Genomic DNA, 27,038 nt, shown 5'->3' with positions numbered 1-27,038 from the left:
ACCGCAGATAGGAAATACTTGGTAGATATCCACATATCAAAGATAGAGGGGAATAATATTATGCAGTTCTATCATGAGCGTGTAAAACTGCATGACTCCAACGTAAAGTTGGTAAGTTGCAATTCCAAAGTAAAGATAATGCAATGAGATTAACTTTTTGAATAGGATTCTACCAAACCATTTTAGTCTAGACATTAGGACAAATTGCTAAACTTCAATCCAAAGGCCATAGAGAAGGCCCTCAAGGAGAATTCTGCAATGTTATACATTCGATTTGCTTGAAATCGATGTCAGGATAATGAGCCAATGGTTTCGTGTGAATAAAGCACACACTTAAGACCATCATGTAGATATGTCTTTTAGAACCATGGAATACCTGAATAGTCCACTCAATGGCTGGGAATAGCCACTTACCTCGACTTGATGCATTCAAAAAGTCTGAGTGGTTCAGCATAGACTTTAAGGTGTGCGAGCCTTAAAATTAGCTTCCATATGTCACTTGTAGTGCACATAAAATCCAAATGTTATTAGAATTTAGTATCATAATAATCATAAACTATTGGAATTGTTGATAGTTTCAGTTTCAACCCAATGTCTCGATGACCAAGGTGAGTATGCCAAGTTTGTCATGTATAAGACACTCTGGAAAACTATCTCGTACACAACATGTGCTATGGGTTGTGTCGTATGTGTAGTACAATTCAGATGATACACATAGAATGTGCTTGCTATATCCATTGCACATGGTAAAGAGAAGTTATTTCTCTTTGTTGTCATCATAAGTTTCGCTATGGAAACTAGTTTGACGGATACCTTCATAATTTAGTAGGGTACGAGTTAAACCTTGTAAGCAATAAAGCATCCCAACGTTACTCGAGTACCCACAGGGATAGTAAATATGACTCGAGTTGAGCCAACAAATAGCTCATCGCGTCTAGCGATTTAAATATCTCCTTTCTCTCAATGAGTGTCAAAACATTGGACTTCCCTGAGTATAAAGTTCATGGTGCATATGTCCACAAGGCACATATCATTTTTCATTGGAATGACTCTCGTACAAATCTCTATATAGGCATGAAGATTCTCAATATGAAAATCATTGTCAGATATATAAAATACATACAAATGTATTTGTATCAAAGTGTTGATATAGTATATTGTGATTGATTGAGGCAAAGGTGTCCCGTCTTTCGATGAGATGGTGATTATCGTATTGGAGTAGACTTTCACGATCCGACTATGAATGTGCGAGGACGTCGCGCCTTAGCAATCGCTAAACCAACTCTGAAAGGTTATTGACCACGTCGGAAGACGATCAACCTGACCACGAAGGTCTATTTCCTGCAAGCAAACGAAGAACAAGCAAGAAACTAAGATTGCAATCTAGATATTGTGAATATAAGATGAAAACTTTATTGATCAAGGTGGGGTTCTGTGACGCCTTTGTCTGGTCGTTGAACACAAACGAAGTACGTGAAGTTGCAGCTATGGCAAACTTTTAATCTAAACAAAACTCAAAGTCTAAACGATACCCTAAGGGTTGTATATATATGGAGGAAAGAGGGGGGAATTTCGTGGCCCCTGGAGGAGGGGTCCGAAACCAACCCTAACTCTTGTTTCCCTACACATACGGACTCTAAAAACAGCTTATAATCAAGTATTTCGAAATTACATGTGCCTGGCCTAAAAATAAGGTGACGCAGCATCTAGAATAGCCTCTGGTGGAAATTTATGAAGTGGCATCTTGTATATTTCGTCCAATGCTTCATGCACTTATTATGGTGGCTTCAAAGTCCTGGAATCATCACTTGTAACTCTGTTCTTATTCCCCTTGCGCATGCCATCATCTCCATGCTTGAACTTGCTCCAAGGTTCATCTTTCTTGTCCAAGCTAGGCCCTTCATTTGTAAGCAAAAGAAATGTATCCAATTTAGGCAGCATCATATTCTCATGAAAATTAGAATCGTTACTAAGAAATGAAAGTACCTGGTAATTCAATTGGCGTGCACGAACTCTAGTATTTGGTCCAGTATGTATAGCAGCAGGGGTTGTGGGTGTAACAATGGTATTGATGTCCTCATCAGTGATATACAATACATGGTGACAACAATAATCATGTTCTTATTAGAACATCATAAATGGACATAAATAAATAGATCACTAAATAGAGTAAGGGACTAAATGTATATAGTCTTTAAACATGTCGGTTGATGCATATTCAACCATCATGCTCTCCATGCTTATAGGGTCTCATGACAGCTTGATGGTGTCAGGTTGAGGGTTTGAAGTGAGTTTCAAACTATTATCCTTGAGGTCCTTTGCGTCTCGGTGGCGTGGCTTGAATTACACGCGCTATCCATGGATGCAAGACTGATCTTGATGTCCATGACCTGCTTAAGTAAGTTTTGGGCATTGAGGGTAAGATCCTCAAATTGTTAGCCATCAATTACTTATAGGGGCTAGCCAAAGATAATTAATTTACAAGAAGTAAATTAAAAATCATCATGGTTTTGTAATAAGAATGCAAAAATTTGACTCAAGTGTATAATTTGAAAATGCTCAACATCAATTGTGGGAACATAACACATTGAAGATCATACAGATCTCACAGTAATAGAGATAGTCTGCACATGGGCAGTAGATCCAACTCATTACATTGTGTTTTCCTAATATAATGAGGGAGGTATTATTGTAAAAAAAATACGAGTTTGTTGTGTGGGAGAAATCAATCTCGACCGCTGTGATATGTTCATGAAGAATGGCAATGTGGTAAACACACAGAACATAACATCTCCGGTGAAAAACTAGTAATTTATTTATATTACAGATTGCGTAATATAAATACATCTTAATGTTGCAAAATTAATAGATTTCAAGAAGGTGGCTCGAAATCATTAGTGTGAATCTCAAATTGCTAAGGATGACACGTTGAATTTTGCATATGTATTTGCAAGAAATTGAAAATCTCAATTGCAAATAGATGTATTATTCTCGACATGTATTTAACATAGAAATAGATACATCATAGAAATATTTCGGAATACTGTGTACTCAACAGAAAAACAGTACTATAAAGGTACTGAATATACTTTGCAAAAGATTTAAAATCTTAATTGCATTACACGTAATTAATCTCGACACGTGGCAAACGTGAAAATATATTACATCAATTTAGGATCTGAAATACATCGGTACTCAACAAAAGCAATATTAAAATAGTTTTTTTTTTACTGAATGTAAAAGATTCTGAAACAGAATTAAAACACTGCTAGAGCAAATAAGCAAATTGGCAAGTGTTGTTGGTTGCCAAAATTTCCAGCGCATGTATGTAGGCCACGTAATGCATATTAGGCAGCCCATCTGGTCAATTGGTCAGATAAGGAAGCGACCACAGATGAAAAATCCCATGCAGCTTTCTATCCCCAATCCACGAAGACCAAGACATGCGGAGACCAACGGAGAGAGGTACTGCCGCCGTGTTCATCCTCGTCGGAAGAGCCTCCAGGAAGGAGGTGAGACCCCGTTGGAGGCGCTGTTCGCGACCTCGAGAGCTACTGGGCATGTGCCGGCGCGATCGGAGTGGATGCTTGATGGTGGACTCGCCAGCGGGACGCCGAGGGCCAAGAGGCGACGACAATGCCCCGCGCGCGGCGAAAACGGTGGGTGGCCGCCTGACCGGCGTCGGCGATAGTAGACGTGGCGCGACGGTGTCGACGTCAACAACCGCATGGTTGGAGGAGCCGCCCGTGACTGAACAGAAGACGAAGAAGGACGCGTCGGTCGGCGCCGAGACGAAGGACCTCAACGACCGCAGGGGTCGAAGATGGCAGGCGCGGCGGCGCGATGGCGTGCTCGGGACGAGCGCCACCGCATCCATCGAAGAACCGAGGCCGATGGTATTTTTCTGCTCCTTTACGCACTCGGGTGAGTGCAACTTTCGGCCGACAGCCGAGCGGAGAGCAGCTGGAGGTCGCTCCAGGTGCATGGCCTGGGCCTCCACGGCCTTTGGCCGGCCCATCCACAGCCGCACCGCATAAGAGGAGTGGAGCGGTTACGGATAAGGTCGAAGACCCGAACCACCCCGACCCCCATCTCCGATCGAGCGCCGCCGATGGTTATAGCAGCGGCCGCATCCCCTCGCGTCTCCGGCGAAAATCGGATGCCGCCACCCGCATGTCTAGGCGGCCACGCCTCCGCGAGAGCCCGGCCAGGGGCCATGGCCATAGGCACCAGTGCACCACCATCCTGGGAGCAGCGTCGAGGCTGCGCCGCTGGCCGGTATCGCTGCCCTCGCGGTGAGCACCTCCGTCCCGCGCCAAGGCCGAAGACCATGACTGCGCCGTGGGCGCCGCCTCAGTTGCGGGTTGGGCGCCGCTGCCACGACCTCCAGCCAGAGGTTGTACGCGACGGAGACTAGGCGGGGAGGGATGTGTTATGCCACAACCAAGAAGATGTTGATGTTCTTCTGGTTGTTGCTTGCCTGAAGACAAATGCCAAAGGTACAAGTTCCTGATGATAGCTTTTGTTGTTTGCAAAAATAAAATCGGAAAGTAGCACCTTGTTCATGTAGTAATTAGATCAAGACTTTGCTTTCTGGTGGTTGCTTGATCTCCTCTGACTCCGTCTTGTCTCTTTCTCGAGAAAAATCAATCCAGCGCAAGGATTTTCGTGGAGCCCTGAAGTGAAGATCGCCGTAGATCAGAACCGTTGGAGTTGCTACCCGGGGCAGGGGGGCGGCCGCCCCGGGCCCCCGACGGGCCCCCAAGTCTGCCAGTTAATATGACTGGGCCTGTGCTAATACAGTTTGTAAAATGTTATAACTGGGCCTACTTTACCTGCACTGGTTACGTTTTGGAGAGATCCATCGACCAGGGATCAAGAGCGGATTTTGCGGCGTAACGTGGGGGAGTGATTTCGTGGGTTTACATCACGCACGATGACAATCGCCTGCAGGCTGTTCGCCTTTTTTTAGGCCAATCGCCTTAAAACCTCATCGCCAGCAGGCTGCGGCGGCCGGATGGCAGGGGATTGCAGACGCGAGACAACCACACCTCACCGTGGCACCGCCGCAGCAGCAGCTCCAGCCTACGCCTCATCACCGCCGCTGATGTGAGAGGTGTCCTATATCTTAACGATTTTGTCCTAACTTATGCCCAGCTTTTTTGCTCCCTATAACTACGACTCATCAAGGCTTGAAGGGTCGGTACAGGGTTGAGTTTACTGGGTTGCTTGCCGGACCGCCGAATCCAGGTATGTACATACCATGTAGAACTCTCGACACAATGAAAGTTATGTATAGCTTATAGTTCTCTGCATCTTAGCCGAGTAAAATTGTTTGATGAAAGGTAGTGTTTGCGTGTACTTGCAATATGAAATTACGTTCACTTTCCTAAAAAAATTACATTCACTTCTTTTTCTTGAAAACCATCAAAGAAATGTCAAAACACAGCAAAATATATAACTACGTGGTTAATTTTGTCGGATTAATTAGGAATAGTTGAAGCACCCGCAAATAAGAAGGGCATGACAATGCTAATAAGCAACAAATCTTCATGGAGTAATTGAAGAATCGTGACCGAACAATTATTCTTTTATAGTAATCCATAATCATTCCTATTGCATGTTGTAGTATGTTGTATGGTAAAAAACTTAATGTTTCACAAAGTTTATACTGAAAGTAGCTTTTGAAAGTTAAAGGGCCCCGGGTCCTAGTTTCGCCTTGGGCCCCTAAAATCTCAGGACCGGCCCTATTGCTACCTCTACTGTATGGAGCACGACCGTTGTCGGGGAGTGCGTCGCCGGAAACGCCTTGCGGCGAGCGTGCTGATAACGTGTAAAGAATTGAGATCGAGAGAGAATCAACAATTGATGTAACTGAATCAGTATTGTTTATTGATGGGAATGAATCCTTATATACATCATGGATGGACGCCTTCAAGGGATATGTCGGTGCCCAGAGGGGAGTAACCGCTACGACGGTTCCCACGTCGTGGGATAAAGCGGGAGAGCGGGGATTTATCCCCTAAATCCCCTAATAACACTGGGTTATTATTAAGAAATATTATCTTACTTCTTACAGCTTGCTGACTATACCTTTATTGTACTTGCTCTGATGTTCACTATCGTCCCTGGTGAGCTCCTCCAGCCGACGGCAGATTGAGATCCAGCCTTGCTGTGGACAAGTAACTGATGAAGAGTACAGTGACTGACCCCCTTCTTCACACCGTCCAATGAAGGATCAAACAATACATGATCTATGGCCAACTCCACCGCGTGATGAGAACATCAATACCATTGTTACACCCACAACCCCTACTGTTACATACACTGGACCAATTACTAGAGCTCGCGCACGCCAATTAAATTACCAGGTACTTTCGTTTCTTGGTAATGATTCTAATGTTCATGAGATTATGATGTTGCCTAAATTGGATACATTTGTTTTGCTTACAAATGAAGGGCCTAGCTTGGAGAAGGATGAACATTGGAGCAAGAACACGCATGAAGTTGATGGCATGCGCAAGGGGATCAAGAACGGAGTTATAAGTGATGATTTCAGGACTTTGAAGCCGCCATAAGGAGTGCATGAAGCCTTGGACGAAATATACAAGATGCCATTTCATAATATTCATCCATAGACTATTCTAGGTGTTGCGTCACCTTATTAATGGGCCAGGCCCATGTAATTTCGAAATACTTAAGTATAGGCTATTTTTAGAGTTCATATGTGTGGGAAAACAAGAGTTAGGGTTGGTTTCGGACCCCACCCTCAAGGGCCACGAAATTCCCCCCTCTTCCTCCATATATACAGCCCTTAGGGCGTCGTTTAGACTTTGGATTTTGTTTAGATTAAAAGTTCGCCATAGCTGCAACTTCCCGTACTTCGTTTGTGTCTAACGACTAGACCAAGACGTCACAGAACCCCACCTTGATCAATAAAGTTTTCATCTTATATTCGTAATATCCCGATTGCAATCTCAGTTTCTTGCTTGTTCTTCGTTTGCTCGCAGGAAACAGACCCTCGTGGCAGGTTGATCGTGCTCCGGCGTGGTCAATAACCCTTGAAAGTTGGTTTAGCGATTGCTAAGGCGCGACGTCTCGCACGTTCGTAGTCGGATCGTCAAGGTCGACTCCCACAGAAAACGATAGCCACTATCTCATCGAAACATCGGGACACCTTAGCCTCTATCAAGTGGTATCAGATTTCCAGGTTGCTCGGTGAGATTTTACAGTTTTTCATAGATTAGATCGAGTCTGTTCTTCATACCTACAGTCCACGAAAAAGCCAGAAAAAAAATTAGGGTTAGTTCATCATATCTGAACCAATCTGAGCCTTTGCATAATCTTTTTAGGGTTTTTGCTTTGTTGAATTTGCGGTTGCATCGTCGTGTCAAGTTGCTGGTCTTAGAGTCTAGTCTTTTAGAGTTTCGAGTTCTGGTCATAAGTTGTCACGCCGCCGCCGCACCATCATCATCGCCCATCTACCACTTTTGCTTATCCGTCACCGCTCTGAATCCATATCCATATACCACCACCAATCCGTATCCATATACCATCACCAATCTGTATCCATATACCGCCACCGCTACCATATACCACAACCATATATCCACCACCAATCCGAGTTCTTCTCATATTTTTACTGTTCACCGAGCTTAAATGAGCTCGGGAGCAGAAAGGCACTTTCGCCAACAATGCCCATATTTTTGTTAAAACTAGTTTGCACGTCCAAATATTTGTCTAAAAATTAAAATAGTTTTACAACCCAACTGAAATTGTCCTTAATAAAAAAGTTCTACAACCAAATCGAAATTGTCTTGACTGAACATAAAATGAACCAATACGTGTATTGGTTGCCAATGTGATCCCACACATGCTCAACCAAGTCATTTTGAAGATTCAAATGACCGTGCCAATCACGCATCTCACGGTGGAATTGCACAAATTGTTCAAATGTGGATGGGTCTTGGTGCAGGGGCTCAATATTTTCACCTTGATAATCAAATTTTTAGTTGAAGATACTCTCATCACGCTCGTCCTCGACGATCATGTTGTGCATGATCACACAAGCAGTCATCACCTCTCAAATCTTTCTTTCATCCCATGACAGTGCAGGGTTTCGAACGACACCCCACCGGGATTGAAGCACACCAAAAGCACGGTCCACATCCTTTCTAGCACTCTCTTGCGTTTGGGCAAATCTCTTTCTCTTCTCACATTGGGGTTTTGAGATTGTCTTACAAAACTTGACCACTGAGGATATATACCATCAGCTAGATAGTATCCCTTGTACTGGCGGCCGTTGATCTCAAAGTTGACAGGTGGGGAGTGGCCTTCTGCAAGCCTTGTGAAGACTGGAGAACGCTGCAACACGTTGATATCATTGTGAGAACCTGCCATGCCGAAGAAAGAATACCATATCCAAAGATCCTGCGAAGTCACCGCTTCTATGTAGCGATCCGACCTCAAACGGCCAAGTCTCTGTGCTTCAGTGTCATCCCTGGATCGGTAATGCTGACACACACAGTACTCGAGGATTTATAACAGAGTAGCAATCACACACTTATTACATCGAATGTCTCAAAAGAGAACTTATTACAATAAATATGTCTTAAGGCCATCTAATATGATAACAACGGAAGGCTTGAAAGATAAAGTGAGCCTATCAACTTCAACGGCATAGCTGAGCTGCACGGCAACGACCTAATGAACCTTACTTCTCGTCTGAAAAGTCTGCAACATAATACGTTGCATCCTGAAAACGGGTCAGCACATGGAATATGCTGGCAAGATAACACGGTAGAGCAAGAACAGAATAATGCTATCACTACATGCATATTTGGCTGGTGGAAAGCTCTATGGTTATAGTTTTTATGAAAAGCTAATTTTTCCCTACAACACAGGAATAGATTTTATTTAACTATCATGGTAGTTGAAACATCATTGAGAAGGTTCCTCCAACTCAATCCCAACTAAAATAATTAACAACCCAACAATATTAGTTTAGAGTGACGAGTTACTTATGATACTCCAAGTACTAGATACTTAAGATGTCCATAACCGGGGACATGGCTAACCATGATTAGTTTATACACTCTGTAGAGGTTTGCGCACTTTTCCCCACAAGACTCGATCTCCTCCGTTGGATTTCTCGCACTACAGGGTGTTTGAGAAACGGATGGCCGAGACACAGTCTTTCAGAAGCATTAACTCCATATTTCGGGCAGACCATACCAACCTACATCCCACTACCTGCTGATCCACCTCTTCGGAATCTTCACGCAACTTACTCAACTATGCTAGAGCCTAATAGCTTGTGGATGCACACGGAAGTTTGTAGCATGAAAATATCTCAGTTCCATTTGAGCCTGGGTGGCGGACCATAGGATTATCACACGGGTACTCCGGGATATCCTAGGACAACACTGGATTCCCCAGGTGCCCAACAAACAATCCATCCAGATGTGTATTCAAGTTGCCACCTTAAGTTGAACCCTTAATTAACAATCTCACATCTGTCATGGATTTCACTCACCCACCATGTCTACGAGCATAGCATAGCAATATAAGCAATACGTAGAAGTAACTCCCAAGGGTTTGAATATAATAGGGCAATAGGTTCTGCCTCATCAACTACTTCCCAACCCACATGTTAATCACATTCTAACCATGCAATGTTTGAGGATTGGAACTAATGCATAAAAACTAGGTGATAAAGGGGTATGATCAAAGTGTTACTTGCCTTGCTGATGATTCGCAAAACCTAGCGATTCGTAGAGCATGCTTCGCACTCCGAGTGTTCTATCGCAAACAAACAAAAGCATATATAAGCAATCAAGCAAATAAATACGGGTAAATCTCAAATAAGAAGATCTAACCAGAAAGTTCAACTTAAGAACTCCGGTTTGCGAAAAGAATCAAATCAAACGGAGCAACGAAACTCAAACGGTGAAAGAAACAAGATCCGTTTACTAATCTGGACTAAGGTCAAATTTTACAGTAGCAAAAGATTGTTCAAGTTGGTTAAACAGAAAGAGGGTTTTGAGACGAAGATCTAGGCGCTTGAATCGCCTGATTCCGACAAACGAGCGAAAAGATAAACTAAAACGAAAATCGGATCAGGAATCGCGGAAAATCCGAGAAAAAGAAAACTGACGAACAGGCTAACGAACGAACGTTCGTTGTCTGCGGCTAACGAGTGAACACCGTTCGTTAAAACGAATGTACGGACGAACGTCCGCAAAGTAACTAAATCGAGAAAAAAACAGTGAACCGATCTAAAAAATAAACTAGGGTTTCTAAAAAACCGGATCGGTTTTAAAAAAATCGGCGGCGGCAACGACGGCGTTACCTCCGGCGAGGCGGGGCTGCGGCGGCGGGGCAACGACGGCGGTGGCGGCGCTGCGGTTGGGCGGGCTGCGGCGACGGTGGCGCTGCGGTTGGGCGGGCTGCGGCGACGGGAGGGGGGGTGGGTGGTGGTGGCGGCGGGGTTGGGGGTATTTCAGGAGGGGGTTGCAGCTTGGAGGAGAGGCAAGGCGGCGGGGAGGAGTCCCGGCCGGACTCCTGGTCCGAGGCGGCGGCAGCGTCGGTCTCCTGGAGGGCGCGGGGGAGCGGGCCGGCTCGGCTGGGCTTCGGCCTAGTCGGGCGCTAAAACATTTAAAAATAATAATTTCACCGAAACTAAAAAAATTCTAGAAAATAAAATAAATTTTTAAAGATGCCAAAACAAATTTTCATTGTCTAAATAAAATATTTATAACAAGATGAACATTTTCTTGGCCCTAAAATGCAACTTTGTAAAACGTGCAATTTTTCTAATTCGAATAAAATAGCAATAAACTCCGGATAAAAATCAAATATTTGATTTTAATCTTTTTCCTTTAATATTTCATTTATTTTGGAGAAGTCATATTATCTCATCTCATGTATTTTAATATGAAATATTTTTGGAGAGGAAATAATTAAAACCAAAAATCCTCGTTTCAGTATTTGATAAAACTCAAATATGAAAACTGGGAAATCCCCAACTCTCTCCGAGGGTACTTGAGTTACTTAGGATTTCGAGGATCGCAAAACGAAATGCAATAAAATATGATATGCATGGATGATCTATGTATAACATTCGAAATTGAAAATTTGGGATGTTACAAACCTACCCCTTAAGATGAATCTCGCCCTCAAAATTCGGGTTGGCTAGAGAATAGGTGTGGGTGGTCTTTGCGAACATCATCCTCTCGTTTCCAGATGGCTTCATCCTCGGTATGGTGGCTTCACTAAACTTTGCAAAACTTGATAACCTTGCTGCGGGTGACTCGGCTGGCAAATTCGAGAATCCTGACTGGCTTCTCCTCATAGGTCAAATCACTGTCCAACTGAATCGCCTTCAAGGGTACTGTATCTCTTAACGGTATATCGGCCATCTCAGCATGACACTTCTTCAGTTGTGAAACATGAAATACATCATGAACTCCTGACAGTCCTTCAGGTAACTCCAACTTGTAGGCAACTTCTCCCATATGTTCCAAAATTCGATACGGCCCTACAAATCTCGGGGCTAACTTTCCCTTAACTCCAAAACGTTTCACTTCTCGCAGGGGCACTCACAGATATGCTCTATCTCCAATTTCATAGGTTATTTCCTTGCGTTTCGAATCTGCATAACTCTTCTGCCTGGACTGAGCTATCTTCAGTCCATCTCGAATCAACTTAACCTTCTCTTCAAACTCTTTGATCAGATCTGGTCCAAACAATTGTTGGTCTCTGACTTTATCCCACATCAACGGTGTTCTGCACCATCGTTCGTACAGGGCTTCGAATGGTGCCATCTTCAAACTGGCTTGGTAGCTGTTGTTGTATGAGAACTCCGCGTAGGGCAAATTGTCATCCCAACTAGATCCATAATCTAGCGCACAGGCCTTTAACATATCCTCCAGAATCTGGTTGACTCTCTCGGTCTGTCCATCTGTCTGCGGGTGAAAAGTTGTACTCAATTCCATCCTTGTTCCCAAAGTTTGGTGCAACTGATGCCAAAACTTTGAAGTAAACTGTCTCCCTCTATCTGATACGATGGTCCTCGGAACTCCATGCAGACATACGATCCTGGTCATATACATCTTGGCCAACTTCGCACTTGTATAGGTGGTTTTCACTGGGATAAAGTGAGCTACTTTGGTCAAGCGATCAACTACTATCCATATAGAATCGTATCCTGATTTGGTCATGGGTAATCCGGTGATAAAATCCATGCCAAGTTTATTCCACTACCATTCGGGTATCGGCATAGGCTGTAACAATCCTACTGGCTTTTGATGCTTAGCCTTCACTCTCTGACATACATCACATACGGCTACATACTCGGCAATATCCTTCTTCATACCAGTCCATCAGAAACGTTCCTTCAAATCCAAATACATCTTGGTGTTTCCGGGGTGTATCGAGTATGGTGAGTCATGAGCCTCCTGAAGTATTAACTTCCTGATCTCGGTGTTATTGGGCACATAAACACGGTTCTCAAACCATAAGGTGTCGTGCTCATCCTCACGAAAATCTTTGGCCTTTCCTTCGCTCATTCTCTCTTTTATCTCGGCAATCTCTTCGTCCTCCTTCTGAGCTTCTGAATATTTCCTAACAATATAGACTGGACCTCCATTGTTGCAACAAAACCTCTAGGAACAATCTCCAATCGAAGTTCCCTGAGATCCTCTACTAACTCCTTCGGCAATCCCGTGCTCACTAGGGTGTTAGCATAGCTCTTCCGACTCAAAGCGTCGGCTATGACATTGGCCTTGCCTGGAAGATAGTGAAGCTTCATGTCATAATCCTTTATAAGCTCCAATCATCTCCTCTGCCTAAGGTTCAGCTCCTTCTATGTGAAAATGTACTTCAAACTCTTATGATCCGTGTACACTTTACAATGATTTCCAATAAGGTAATGCCTCCAGGTCTTCAACGCATGCACTACGGCAGCCAACTCCAAATCATGCGTAGCATAATTCAACTCGTGTGGTTTCAGTTGTCGTGAGGCATACGAAACAACTCTCCATCCTACATAAGCACACTTTCAAGTCCTAGGCGAGAGGCATCGCAATACACCTGGAACTCCTTACGTATATCCGGCAGAATCAGCACTAGGGCTGTAGTCAAACATTTCTTTAACTCCTGAAAACTTGCTTCACATTCTTCCGTCCATTTAAATTTGGTATCCTCCTTCAATAATTCCGTCATTGGCTTCGCAATTTTGAAAAAATTCTCAATGAATCTTTGATAGTATCCTGTGAGTCCAAGAAAACTGCGGATCTCGCTAACTGAAATGGGTGCCAACCATTCAGTGACTGACTGAACCTTGGTAGGATCTACTGCTACACCTTCTCCTGATATAACATGTCCAAGAAATCCTACTTCCTTCAGCCAAAACTCGCATTTGCTGAACTTGGCATACAACTGATGTTCCTTGAATTTCTCGAGAACTAAGCGCAAATGCTCTTCGTGCTCCTCCTCGTTCTTCGAGTATATCATTATATCATCAATGAACACCACAACAAACTTATCCAAATATTCCATGAATACTTTGTTCATCATGCTCATGAAGTACGCAGGGGCGTTAGTCAATCCAAACGACATGACCGTATATTCATACAACCCGTACCGTGTGGTGAATGTTGTCTTTGGTATGTCCTTCTCTCGTATCTTCAGCTGGTGATATCCAGATCGCAGGTCGATCTTTGAAAACACCTTAGCTCCTTGCAGCTAGTCGAACAAATTATTGATCATCGGCAGTGGGTATTTGTTCTTGATCGTCACCTCATTTAACGCACGATAATCAACAACCATTCTTAGAGACTTATCATTTTTCTCGACCAAAAGCACTGGGGCTCCCCATGGTGATGAGCTCCATCGAATGTAACCTTTCTCCAATAACTCCTTGATCTGTTTCTTAATCTCCTCCAGATCATTTGCGGGCATCCGATATGGTCGCTTCGATATAGGCCCGGTGCCTGGCAATAGCTCTATCAAAAACTCAATGTCTCGATCCGGTGGCATGCTTGGTAACTCTTCTGGAAAAACATCCGGGTAATCCTTCACTACAGGCACTTCCTCCTGAACAACTCCCGTGAGGGTATTCACTTGGCTACTTCTTGGCGCATGCCTAGATACATACTTGATCCTTTTTCCCTCAGGGGTGGTGAGACAAATTGACTTACTAACACAGTCAATGCTTCCTCCATACTTTGACATCCAGTCCATGCCTAATATCACATACAATCCTTGTGACTCCAAGATTTTTAGGTCAGACGAAAAAACATGGCTACCAATGGTTAGGGGTATCTGGTCGCACCATCGACTAGCCATATACTCTGCTCTAGGTGAACTCACTAATAGATGGGTCCTAAGGGTTTGGGTCGGTAGTTTAAACTTATCCACGAATTCCCTTGATATGTATGAATGCGATGCACCAGTATCAAAAGGAACAAGGGCGGTAAAAGACTTAAACAAAAACTTACCAATAACCGCGTCTGGCTGTTCTTCAACCTCCTCCACATTGACGTGGTTCACTTGTCCTTTGTTGAATGGATTGGGCTTCTTTCCAGCGCTCCCATTGCCGTTTCCATTCTTCGCTTCAGGGCACTCTGTGGCATAGTGTCCAGTCTTCCCGCACTTGAAACAAGTAACGTGGCTTAGGTCTCTCTTTGCAGGTGTGGCTGGATTGGAACGGCTCTGATTGTTGCTTGCTCCATTCCCATTCCCATTCCTTGGGCTAGTATGATTATGGTTACTTCCTCCATTGTGGGTGTGGCCTCCATGGTTATTAACAAGTCCTCCCGAGTTCGGGGTTAGATGAGGCTTCTGCCGAGCTCCTGAATTATACCTTCCTTGTCCATACTTCCTCTTACGGCTCTCAATTTGCTGTTGCTTCCCTTCAATCATAAGAGCCTTATCTACCAACTCCTGATAGTTGTTGAATGTTGCCACCATCAACTGCATGCTCATCTCATCATTCATCCCTTCCATAAACTTCTCCTGCTTTGCGGCATCTGTGGCCACATCATCAGGGGCATAGCGACATAACTTGCTAAACTCATCCGCGTACTGAGCCACAGTACGGTTCCCCTGGCGTAAGTTGCGAAACTCACGCTTCTTTATACTCATAGCTCCAGTTGAGACATGGGTTGTACGGAAAACTTGCTGAAACAGATCCCATGTAATAGTGGCTATAGGGTAGGTGACTATGTAATTCTCCCACCATGAGGTTGCTGGTCAATCCAACTGATGTGCGGCAAAACACACCTTCTCAGCATCGGGACATCCTGCAGTGATTAACTCCCTTCCAATCCTGCGGAGCCAATCATCTGCTACTATGGGCTCGGTGCTACTGGAAAATATTGGGGAACGTAGTAATTTCAAAAAAATTCCTACACACACGCAAGATCATGGTGATGCATAGCAACGAGAGGGGAGAGTGTTATCCACGTACCCTCGTAGACCGAAAGAGGAAGCGTTAGCACAACGGGGTTGATGTAGTCGTAAGTCTTCATGATCCGACCGATCAAGTACCGAACGCACGGCACCTCCGAGTTCTGCACGCGTTCAACTCGATGACGTCCCTCGAACTCCGATCCAGCCGAGTGTTGAGGGAGAGTTTCGTCAGCACGACGGCGTGGTGATGATGATGATGTTCTACCGACGCAGGGCTTCGCCTAAGCACCGCTACGATATGATCGAGGTGGATTATGGTGGAGGGGGCACCGCACATGGCTAAGAGATCAAGAGATCAATTGTTATGTCTTTGGGGTGCCCCCTGCCCCTATATATAAATGAGTGGAGGAGGGGGAGGGCCGGCCCTGTCTATGGTGCGCCCTAGGGGAGTCCTACTCCCATCGGGAGTAGGATTCCCCTTTTTCTAGTAGAACTAGGAGCCCTTCCATGTAGTAGGCGTAGGAGGGAAGGAAAGGGAAGGGAAAAGGAGAAGGAAGGAAGGGGGCGCCCCCCCTCCCTAGTCCAATTCGGACCAGCCCATGGGGAGGGGTGCGGCCACCTTTTGAGGCTTTTCTCTCCTTTCTCGTATGGCTCATTAAGGCCCAATACGAATTCCCATAACTCCCCGGTACTCCTGAAAATACCCGAATCACTTGGAACCTTTTCGATGTCCGAATATAGTCGTCCAATATATCGATCTTTACGTCTCGACCATTTCGAGACTCCTTGTCATGTCAGCAATCTCATCTGGGACTCCGAACTCCTTCGGTACATCAAAACACATAAACTCATAATATAACCGTCATCGAACTTTAAGCGTGCGGACCCTACGGGTTCGAGAGCTATGTAGACATGATCGAGACACGTCTCCGGTCAATAACCAATAGCGGAACCTGGATGCTCATATTGGCTCCTACATATTCTACGAAGATCTTTATCGGTCAAACCGCATAACAACATACGTTGTTCCCTTTGTCATCGGTTTGTTACTTGCCCGAGATTCGATCGTCGGTATCTTAATACCTAGTTCAATATCGTTACCGGCAAGTCTCTTTACTCGTTCCGTAACACATCATCCCGCAACTAACTCATTAGTTGCAATACTTGCAAAGCTTATAGTGATGTGCATTACCGAGTGGGCCCAGAGATACCTCTCCGACAATCGGAGTGACAAATCCTAATCTCGAAATACGCCAACCCAACAAGTACCTTCGGAGACACCTATAGAGCACATTTATAATCACCAGTTACATTGTGATGTTTGGTAGCACACAAAGTGTTCCTCCGATAAACGGGAGTTGCATAATCTCATAGTCACAGGAACATGTATAAGTCATGAAGAAAGCAATAGCAACAAACTAAACGATCAAGTGCTATGCTAACGGAATGGGTCAAGTCAATCACATCATTCTCTAATGATGTGACCCCGTTAATCAAATGACAGCTCATGTCTATGGCTAGGAAACTTAACCATCTTTGATTCAACGAGCTAGTCAAGTAGAGGCATACTAGTGACATACTGTTTGTCTATGTATTCACACATGTATTATGTTACCGGTTAATACAAATCTAGCATGAATAATAAATATTTATCATGATATAAGGAAATAAATAATAACTTTATTATTGCCTCTAGGGCATATTTCCTTCAGAAAACACCGGCGGCTGCAACCTTAGAAAGCGGGCTAAGTTGTCAACTGGTGGCGGTTGCGGTGGATTGTTGTTGTTGTTTTTATTGTTGTTGCCTTGGTTCTGAACTAACAACTGCATCAGGGTATTCTGCTGCTGGATTAACTGAGTGAGCTCCGGTGGGAAGGTAAATCCGGGGTCACGTCTCGGAGGCATCTGATGGGTTTAGAGGGGACAGATTAGAATAGAATGAGGTCTAATGAGAAAAACACTACCCATATGCACATGAGACAAACACAAACATTTCACTCAATCAATCAAGCAAGGGCATACAATCGATCTAACTATTGTTACAAAAGTGCTCGGACTATACTATTTACATGGTGGAATACTACTACTGATGTGGTGGTCTACTAAAAATATTCTCTCTCTATCTTCTGCCGTGATCGGGGTTTTGAGTCTTACTCAACTTCACACCTTGTAACACAGGCAAGAACCCTTCTCTAACTGTTCCATTTTGAACTACTTCAAAATCTTGTCAAGGTATGTACTCATTGAAAAAACTTATCAAGCGTCTTGATCTATCTCTATAGATCTTGATGCTCAATATGTAAGCTGCTTCACTGAGGTCTTTCTTTGAAAAACTCCTTTCAAACATTCCTTTATGCTTTGCAGAATAATTCTACATTATCTCCGATCAACAATATGTCATTCACATATACTTATCAGAAATGTCGTAGTGCTCTCACTCGCTTTCTTGTAAATACAAGCTTTACCGCAAGTCTGTATAAAACTATATGATTTGATGAACTTATCAAAGCGTATATTCCAACTCCGAGATGCTTGCACCAGTCTATAGATGGATAGCAGGAGCTTGCATATTTTGTTAGTACCTTTAGGATTGACAAAACCTTCTGGTTACATCATATACAACTCTTCTTTAATAAATCCATTAAGGAATGCAGTTTTGTTTATCCATTTGCCAGATTTCATAAAATGTGGCAATTGCTAACATGATTCGGACAAACTTAAGCATAGATACGAGTCAGAAACTCTCATCGTAGTCAACACCTTGAACTTGTCGAAAACCTTTTTGTGACAATTCTAGCTTTGTAGATAGTAACATTACTATCAGCGTCCGTCTTCCTCTTGAAGATCCATTTAATCTCAATGGCTCGCCGATCAATGGGCAAGTCAATCAAAGTCCATACTTTGTTCTCATACATGGATCTCATCTCAGATTTCATGGCCTCAAGCCATTTCGCGGAATCTGGGCTCATCATCGCTTCCTCATAGTTCATAGGCTCGTCATGGTCAAGTAACATGACCTCTAGAACAGGATTACCGTACCACTCTGGTGCGGATATCACTCTGGTTTACCTACGAGGTTCAGTAGTAACTTGATCTGAAGTTACATGATCATCATCATTAGCTTCCTCACTAATTGGTCTAGTAGTCACAGGAACAGATATCTTTGATGAACTACTTTCCAATAAGGGAGCAGGTATAGTTACCTCATCAAGTTCTACTTTCCTCCCACTCACTTCTTTTGAGAGAAACTCCTTCTCTAGAAAGGATCCATTCTCAGCAACGAATATTTTGCCTTCGGATCTGTGATAGAAGGTGTACCCAACATTTTCTTTTGGGTATCCTATGAAGACACACTTCTCTGATTTGGGTTTGAGCCTATCAGGTTGAAACTTTTTCACATAAGCATTGCAACCTCAAACTTTAAGAAACGACAACTTAGGTTTCTTGCCAAACCATAGTTCATACGGTGTCATCTCAACGGATTTAGATGGTGCCCTATTTAACGTGAATGTAGCTGTCTCTAATGCATAACCCCAAAACGATAGCGGTAAATCAGTAAGAGACGTCATAGATTGCACCATATCTAATAAAGCACGGTTACGACGTTCGGACACACCATTACACTTTGGTGTTCCAGGTGGCGTGAGTAGTGAAACTATTTCACATTGTTTTAACTGAAGGCCAAACTCGTAACTCAAATATTTTACTTCTGCGATCATATCGTAGAAACTTTTATTTTGTTACGATGATTGTCCACTTTATTCTGAAATTCTTTGAACTTTTCAAATGTTTCAGACTTGTGTTTCATCAAGTAGATATACTCATATCTGCTCAAATCATCTGTGAAGATCAGAAAATAATGATACCTGCCGCGAGCTTTAATATTAATCGGACCACATACATCAGTATGTATGATTTCCAAAAAAATATGTTGCTCGCTCCAATGTTCCGGAGAACGGAGTCTTAGTCATCTTTCCCATGAGGCATGGTTCGCAAGCATCAACTGATTCATAATCAAGTGATTCCAAAAGCCCATCAGTATAGATTTTCTTCATGCGCTTTACACCGATATGACCTAAACGGCAGTGCCACAAATAAGTTGCACTATCATTATTAACTTTGCATCTTTTGGCTTCAATATTATGAAAATGTGTATTACCACGATCGAGATCCAACAAACCATTTTTATTAGGTGTATGACCATAGAAGGTTTTATTCATGTAAACAGAACAACAATTATTCTCTAACTTACATGAATAACCGTATTGCAATAAACATGATCCAATCATATTCATGCTCAACGCAAACACTAAATAATATTTATTTTAGGTTTAACACTAATCCCGAAAGTATAGGGAGTGTGCGATGATGATCATATCAATCTTGGAACCATTTCCAATATACATCGTCACTTCATCCTTAACTAGTCTCTGTTCATTCTGCAACTCCCGTTTCGAGTTACTATTCTTAGTAACTGAACTAGTATCAAATACTCAGGGGTTGCTATAAACACTAGTAAAGTACACATCAATAACATGTATATCAAATATACCTATGTTCACTTTGTCATCCTTCTTATCCGCCAATTACTTGGGGTAGTTCCGCTTCCAATGACCAGTCTCTTTGCAGTAGAAGCACTCAGTTTCAGGCTTAGGTCCAGACTTTGGTTTTTTCACTTGAGCAGCAACTTGTTTGCCGTTCTTCTTGAAGTTCCCCTTTCTTCCCTTTGCCCTTTTCTTGAAACTAGTGGTCTTGTCTACCATCAACACTTGATATTTTTCTTGATTTCTACCTTCGTTGATTTCAGCATTACGAAGAGCTTGGGAATCGTTTCTGTTATTCCTTGCATATCATAGTTCATCACGAAGTTCTACTAACTTGGTGATGGTGACTAGAGAATTCCGTCAATCACTATCTTATCTGGAAGATTAATTCCCACTTGATTCAAGCGATTGTAGTACCCAGACAATCTGAGCACATGCTTACTGCTTGAGCTATTCTCCTCCATCTTTTAGCTATAGAACTTGTTGGAGACTTCATATCTCTCAACTCGGGTATTTGCTTGAAATATTAACTTCAACTCCTGGAACATCTCATATGGTCCATGACGTTCAAAACGTCTTTGAAGTCCTTAAGCATGGTGCATCAAACTATCAAGTAGTCATCATATTGAGCTAGCCAAACGTTCATAACGTCTGCATCTGCTCCTGCAATAGGTCTGTCACCTAGCGGTGCATTAAGGACATAATTCTTCTGTGCAGCAATGAGGATAATCCTCAGATCACGGATCCAATCCGCATCATTGCTACTAACATCTTTCAACTTATTTTTCTCTAGGAACGTATCAAAAATAAAACATGGGAGCTAAACGCGAGCTATTGATCTACAACATAGATATGCTAATACTACCAGGACTAAGTTCATGACAAATTTAAGTTCAGTTAATCATATTACTTAAAAACTCCCACTTAGAAAGACATCCCTCTAATCTTCTAAGTGATCACGTGATCCAAATCAACTAAACCATAACCGATCATCACGTGAAATGGAGTAGTTTTCAATGGTGAACATCACTATGTTGATCATATCTACTATATGATTCACGCTTGACCTATCGGTCTCAGTGTTCCGAGGCCATATCTGCATATGCTAGGCCCGTCAAGTTTAACCTGAGTATTCTGCGTGTGCAAAACTGGCTTGCACCCATTGTAGATGGACGTAGAGCTTATCACACCCGATCACCACGTGGTGTCTGGGCACGACGAACTTTGGCAACGGTGCATACTCAGGGAGAACACTTTTTATCTTGAAATTTAGTGAGAGATCATCTTATAATGCTACCGTCAAACAAAGCAAGATAAGATGCATAAAAGATAAACATCACATGCAATCAAAATATGTGACATGATATGGCCATCATCATCTTGTGCCTTTGATCTCCATCTCCAAAGCCTCGTCATGATTTCCATCGTCACCGGCATGACACCATGACCTCCATCATCTTGATCTATATCAATGTGTCGTCACATGGTCGTCTCGCCAACTATTGCTCTTGCAATTATTGCTATCGCATAGCAATAAAGTAAAGCAATTATTTGGCCCTTGCATCTTATGCAATAAAGAGACGACCATAAGGTTTCTGCCAGTTGCCGATAACTTAAACAAAACATGATAATCTTATACAACAACTTATATCTCATCACGTCCTGACCATATCACATCACAACATGCCCTGCAAAAACAAGTTAGACGTCCTCTACTTTGTTGTTGCAAGTTTTACGTGGCTCCTACGGGCTTAGCAAGAACCGTTCTTATCTACGCATCAAAACCACAACGATAGTTTGTCAAATTGGTGCTGTTTTAACCTTCGCAAGGACCGGGTGTAGCCACACTCGGTGCAACTAAAGTTGGAGAAACTGACACCCGCTAGTCACCTGTGTGCATAGCACGGCGGTAAAACCAGTCTCGCTTAAGCGTACGCGTAATGTCGGTCCGGGCCGCTTCATCCAACAATACCGCCGAACCAAAGTGTGACATGCTGGTAAGCAGTATGACTTATATCGCCCACAACTCACTTGTGTTCTACTCGTGCATATGACATCTACGCATAAAACCTGGCTCGGATGCCACTGTTGGGAACGTAGTAATTTCAAAAAAATTCCTACACACACGCAAGATCATGGTGATGCATAGCAACGAGAGGGGAGAGTGTTGTCCACGTACACTCGTAGACCGAAAGCGGAAGCGTTAGCACAACGCGGTTGATGTAGTCGTAAGTCTTCACGATCCGACCGATCAAGTACCGAACGCACGGCACCTCCGAGTTCTGCACACGTTCAACTCGATGACGTCCCTCGAACTCTGATCCAGCCGAGTGTTGAGGGAGAGTTTCGTCAGCACGACGGCATGGTGACGATGATGATGTTCTACCGACGCAGGGCTTCGCCTAAGCACCGCTACGATATGATCGAGGTGGATTATGGTGGAAGGGGGGCACCGCACACGGCTAAGAGATCAAGAGATCAATTGTTATGTCTTTGGGTTGCCCTTGCCCCCGTATATAAAGGAGTGGATGAGGGGGAGGGTCGTCCCTCTCTATGGCGCGCCCTAGGGGAGTCCTACTCCCACCGGGAGTAGGATTCCCCTTTTTCTAGTAGAATTAGGAGCCCTTCCATGTAGTAGGAGTAGGAGGGAAGGAAAGGGAAGGGAAAAGGATAAGGAAGGAAGGGGGCGCCCCGCCCCCCTCCCTAGTCCAATTCGGACCAGCCCATGGGGAGGGGTGCGGCCACCCTTTGAGGCCTTTCTCTCCTTTCCCATATGGCCCATTAAGGCCCAATACGAATTCCCGTAACTCCCCGGTACTCCTGAAAATACCCGAATCACTCGAAACCTTTCCGATGTCCGAATATAGTCGTCCAATATATCGATCTTTACGTCTCGACCATTTCGAGACTCCTCGTCATGTCCCCGATCTTATCTGGGACTCCGAACTCCTTCGGGACATCAAAACACATAAACTCATAATATAACCGTCATCGAACTTTAAGCGTGCGGACCCTACGGGTTCAAGAACTATGTAGACATGACCGAGACACGTCTCCGGTCAATAAGCAATAGCGGAACCTGGATGCTCATATTGGCTCCTACATATTCTACAAAGATCTTTATCGGTCAAACCGCATAACAACATACGTTGTTCCCTTTGTCATCGGTATGTTACTTGCCCGAGATTCGATCGTCGGTATCTTAATACCTAGTTCAATATCGTTACCGGCAAGTCTCTTTACTTGTTTCGTAACACATCATCCCGCAACTAACTCATTAGTTGCAATGCTTGCAAGGCTTATAGTGATGTGCATTACCGAGTGGGCCCAGAGATACCTCTCCGACAATCAGAGTGACAAATCCTAATCTCGAAATACGCCAACCCAACAAGTACCTTCGGAGGCACCTGTAGAGTACCTTTATAATCACCCAGTTATGTTGTGACGTTTGGTAGCACACAAAGTGTTCCTCCGATAAACGGGAGTTGCATAATCTCATAGTCATAGGAACATGTATAAGTCATGAAGAAAGCAATAGCAACAAACTAAACGATCAAGTGCTATGCTAACGGAATGGGTCAAGTCAATCACATCATTCCCTAATGATGTTACCCCATTAATCAAATGACAGCTCATGTCTATGGCTAGGAAACTTAACCATCTTTGATTCAACGAGCTAGTCAAGTAGAGGCATACTAGTGACATACTGTTTGTCTATGTATTCACACATGTATTATGTTTTCGGTTAATACAAATCTAGTATGAATAATAAACATTTATCATGATATAAGGAAATAAATAATAACTTTATTATTACCTCTAGGGCATATTTCCTTCAGAAAACACCGGCGGCTGCAACCTTAGAAAGCGGGCTAAGTTGTCAACTGGTGGCGGTTGCGGTGGATTGTTGTTGTTGTTTTTATTGTTGTTGCCTTGGTTCTGAACTAACAACTGCATCAGGGTATTCTGCTGCTGGATTAACTGAGTGAGCTCCGGTGGGAAGGTAAATCCGGGGTCACGTCTCGGAGGCATCTGATGGGTTTAGAGGGGAGAGATTAGAATAGAATGAGGTCTAATGAGAAAAACACTACCCATATGCACATGAGACAAACACAAACATTTCACTCAATCAATCAAGCAAGGGCATACAATCGATCTAACTATCGTTACAAAAGTGCTCGGACTATACTATTTACATGGTGGAATACTACTACTGATGTGGTGGTCTACTAAAAATATTCTTCGGTTGAAGACTCCATGGTGTCCGCTCCAGCTTTGTCTTCATAGTCATCATCTCTATTGTCGGGGTCTGAGTCGGTGTCGTCGATGATAATGTAGTCCTTCGGGCGAATCTCCTTGGGTTCTTCGTCTTCTCCTCCTGGTGCGGGGTCTCCCAGAAATACTCCTAGCTTCCTTTCTAGATCGTCATTCTTCTCCACTAGTACGACGATTTCCTTCTCATAATCTTCACGAGTAGCCTTAAGTTCTTCCTCCAATTCCGTGATCCTTGTCATCGCCTTCTTCAGATCTATCATTCCTACGCACATCTGGTTCTCCTGGCGACGAATATGTTGGTTTAACTCCTGGATGAAAGCTGCAATTGATCTATCCTTCCTGGTGCTGATCATCTCCCATTGCTCGTCTCGGCGCCCACAAATCTGATAGATAGTATCCTTAAGCTCCTTATGATAAACTTCTCCAATGTGTCCCATGGTGATGTGAGCTGCCATACTCTTTCCTAGACTCCAGGTTGGTGCATCGAAGGAAAACTCTATGGGCTTAGTGACTGGCGTGAATGTCCTCCCTGGAACTTGAACTTGAATCATCCATCGCTCCTCTTCTGGTAATGTGGCATTGCAAGTCCCGGTGAAGCTTGGTATTCCAATGTTCAGGTACCTCGTGACTTCCTTCAAGTGTCGTCCAAAAGGTGCTTCTTCATCCGGTTGTGCAAACTTATTCCTTGCATCCACCATCCTAAAGAGTAGAGGAGTCACAAAATGGAGAGGAGTCAGAAATAAGAAGAGAATAGTGATCTAGGGCTTTAGCTTAGTGGTCATGTCCTACACTAAGCGTGTGCTCTAATACCATCTTGCAGCGACCCGACCTCAAACGACCAAGTCTCTGTGCTTCAGTGTCATCCCTGGATCGGTAATGCTGACACACACAGTACTCGAGGATTTATAACAGAGTAGCAATCACACATTTATTACATCGAATGTCTCAAAAAAGAACTTATTACAATAAATATGTCTTAAGGCCATCTAATACGATAACAACGGAAGGCTTGAAAGATAAAGTGAGTCCATCAACTTCAACGGCATAGCTGAGCTGCACGGCAACGACCTAACGAACCTTACTCCTCGTCTGAAAAGTCTGCAACATAATACGTTGCAGCCCGAAAATGGGTCAGCACATGGAATATGCTGGCAAGATAACATAGTAGAGCAAGAACAGAATAATGATATCACTACATGTATATTTGGCTGGTGGAAAGCTCTATGGTTATAGTTTCTTGCGAAAAGCCAATTTTTCCCTACAACACAGGAATATATTTTATTTAACTATCATGGTAGTTGAAACATCATTGAGAAGGTTCCTCCAACTCAATCCCAATTAAAGTAATTAACAACCCAACAATATTAGTTTAGAGTGACGAGATACTTATGAAGTACTAGTTACTCAAGATGTCCATAACCGGGGACACGGCTAACCATGATTAGTTTATACACTCTGCAGAGGTTTGCGCACTTTTCCCCATAAGACTCGATCTCCTCCGTTGGATTTCTCGCACTACAGGGTGTTTGAGAAACGGATGACCGAGACACAGTCTTTCAGAAGCATTAACTCCTTACTCCGGGCAGACCATACCAACCTACATCCCACTACCTGTTGATCCACCTCTTCGGAAGCTTCACGCAACTTACTCAACTATGCTAGAGCCCATAATAGCTTGTGGCTGCACACGAAAGTTTCTAGCATGAAAATATCTCAGTTCCCTTTGAGCCTGGGTGACGGACCATAGGATTATCACACGGGTACTCCGGGATATCCTAGGACAACACTGGATTCCCCAGGTGCCCAACAAACAATCCACCCAGATGTGTATTCAAGTTGCCACCTTAAGTTGAACCCTTAATTAACAATCTCACATATGTCATGGATTTCACTCACCCACCATCTCTACGAGCATAGCATAGCAATATAAGCAATACATAGAAGTAACTCCCAAGGGTTTGAATATAACAGGGCAATAGGTTCTACCTCATCAACTACTTCCCAAACCACATGTTAATCACATCCTAACCATGCAATGTTTGAGGATTGGAACTAATGCATAAAAACTGGGTGATAAAGGGGTATGATCAAAGTGTTACTTGCCTTGCTGATGATCCGCAAAACCTAGGGATTCATAGTAGCATGCTTCGCACTCCGGATGTTCTATCGCAAACAAACAAAAGCATACATAAGCAATCAAGCGAAGAAACACGGGTAAATCTAAAATAAGAAGATCTAACCAGAAAGTTCAACTTAAGAACTCCGGTTTGTGAAAAGAATCAAATCAAACGGAGCAACGAAACTCAAACGGCGAAAGAAACAAGACCCGTTTACTAATCTGGACTAAGGTCAAATTTTACAGTAGCAAAAAATTGTTCAAGTTGGTTAAACGGAAAGAGGGTTTCAACACGAAGATATAGGCGCTTGAATCGCCTGATTCCGACAAACGAGCGAAAAGATAAACTAAAATGAATATCGGATCAGGATTCGCGATTGAAAATAATCGCGGAAAATCCGAGAAAAAGAAAACTGACGAACAGGCTAATGAACGAACGTTCGTTGTCTGCGGCTAACAAGTGAACACCGTTCGTTAAGACGAACGTACGGACGAACGTCCACAAAGCAACTAAACCAAGAAAAACCAGTGAACCGATCTAAAAAAATGAACTAGGGTTTCTAAAAAATACGGATCGTTTTTAAAAAAACCGGCGGCGGCAACGGCGGCGTTACCTCCGGCGAGGCGGGGCTGCTGCAGCGGGGAGGCGGGTTGCGGCGGCGGGGCGACGGCGGCGGCGGGGCGGCGAC

At 43.5% G+C, this 27,038-nt stretch overlaps 1 long non-coding RNA gene across 1 annotated transcript; it reads left to right on the top strand.

Annotated features, from left to right (window-relative positions):
- The first annotated feature begins 5,256 nt into the window (after window positions 1-5,256).
- On the top strand, window positions 5,257-6,704 carry LOC123086051 (uncharacterized). The gene is made up of 2 exons (XR_006440341.1): window positions 5,257-6,371; window positions 6,460-6,704. It is a non-coding gene; the product is annotated as an uncharacterized lncRNA (long non-coding RNA).
- The last annotated feature ends 20,334 nt before the right edge of the window (window positions 6,705-27,038 follow it).

Source organism: Triticum aestivum, chromosome 4A (genome assembly GCF_018294505.1).
Source record: "Triticum aestivum cultivar Chinese Spring chromosome 4A, IWGSC CS RefSeq v2.1, whole genome shotgun sequence".
Lineage (NCBI taxonomy): Eukaryota > Viridiplantae > Streptophyta > Magnoliopsida > Poales > Poaceae > Triticum > Triticum aestivum.
The sequence above is the reverse complement of the archived record's forward strand: the minus strand, read 5'-3'. Positions and strand labels throughout refer to the sequence as shown.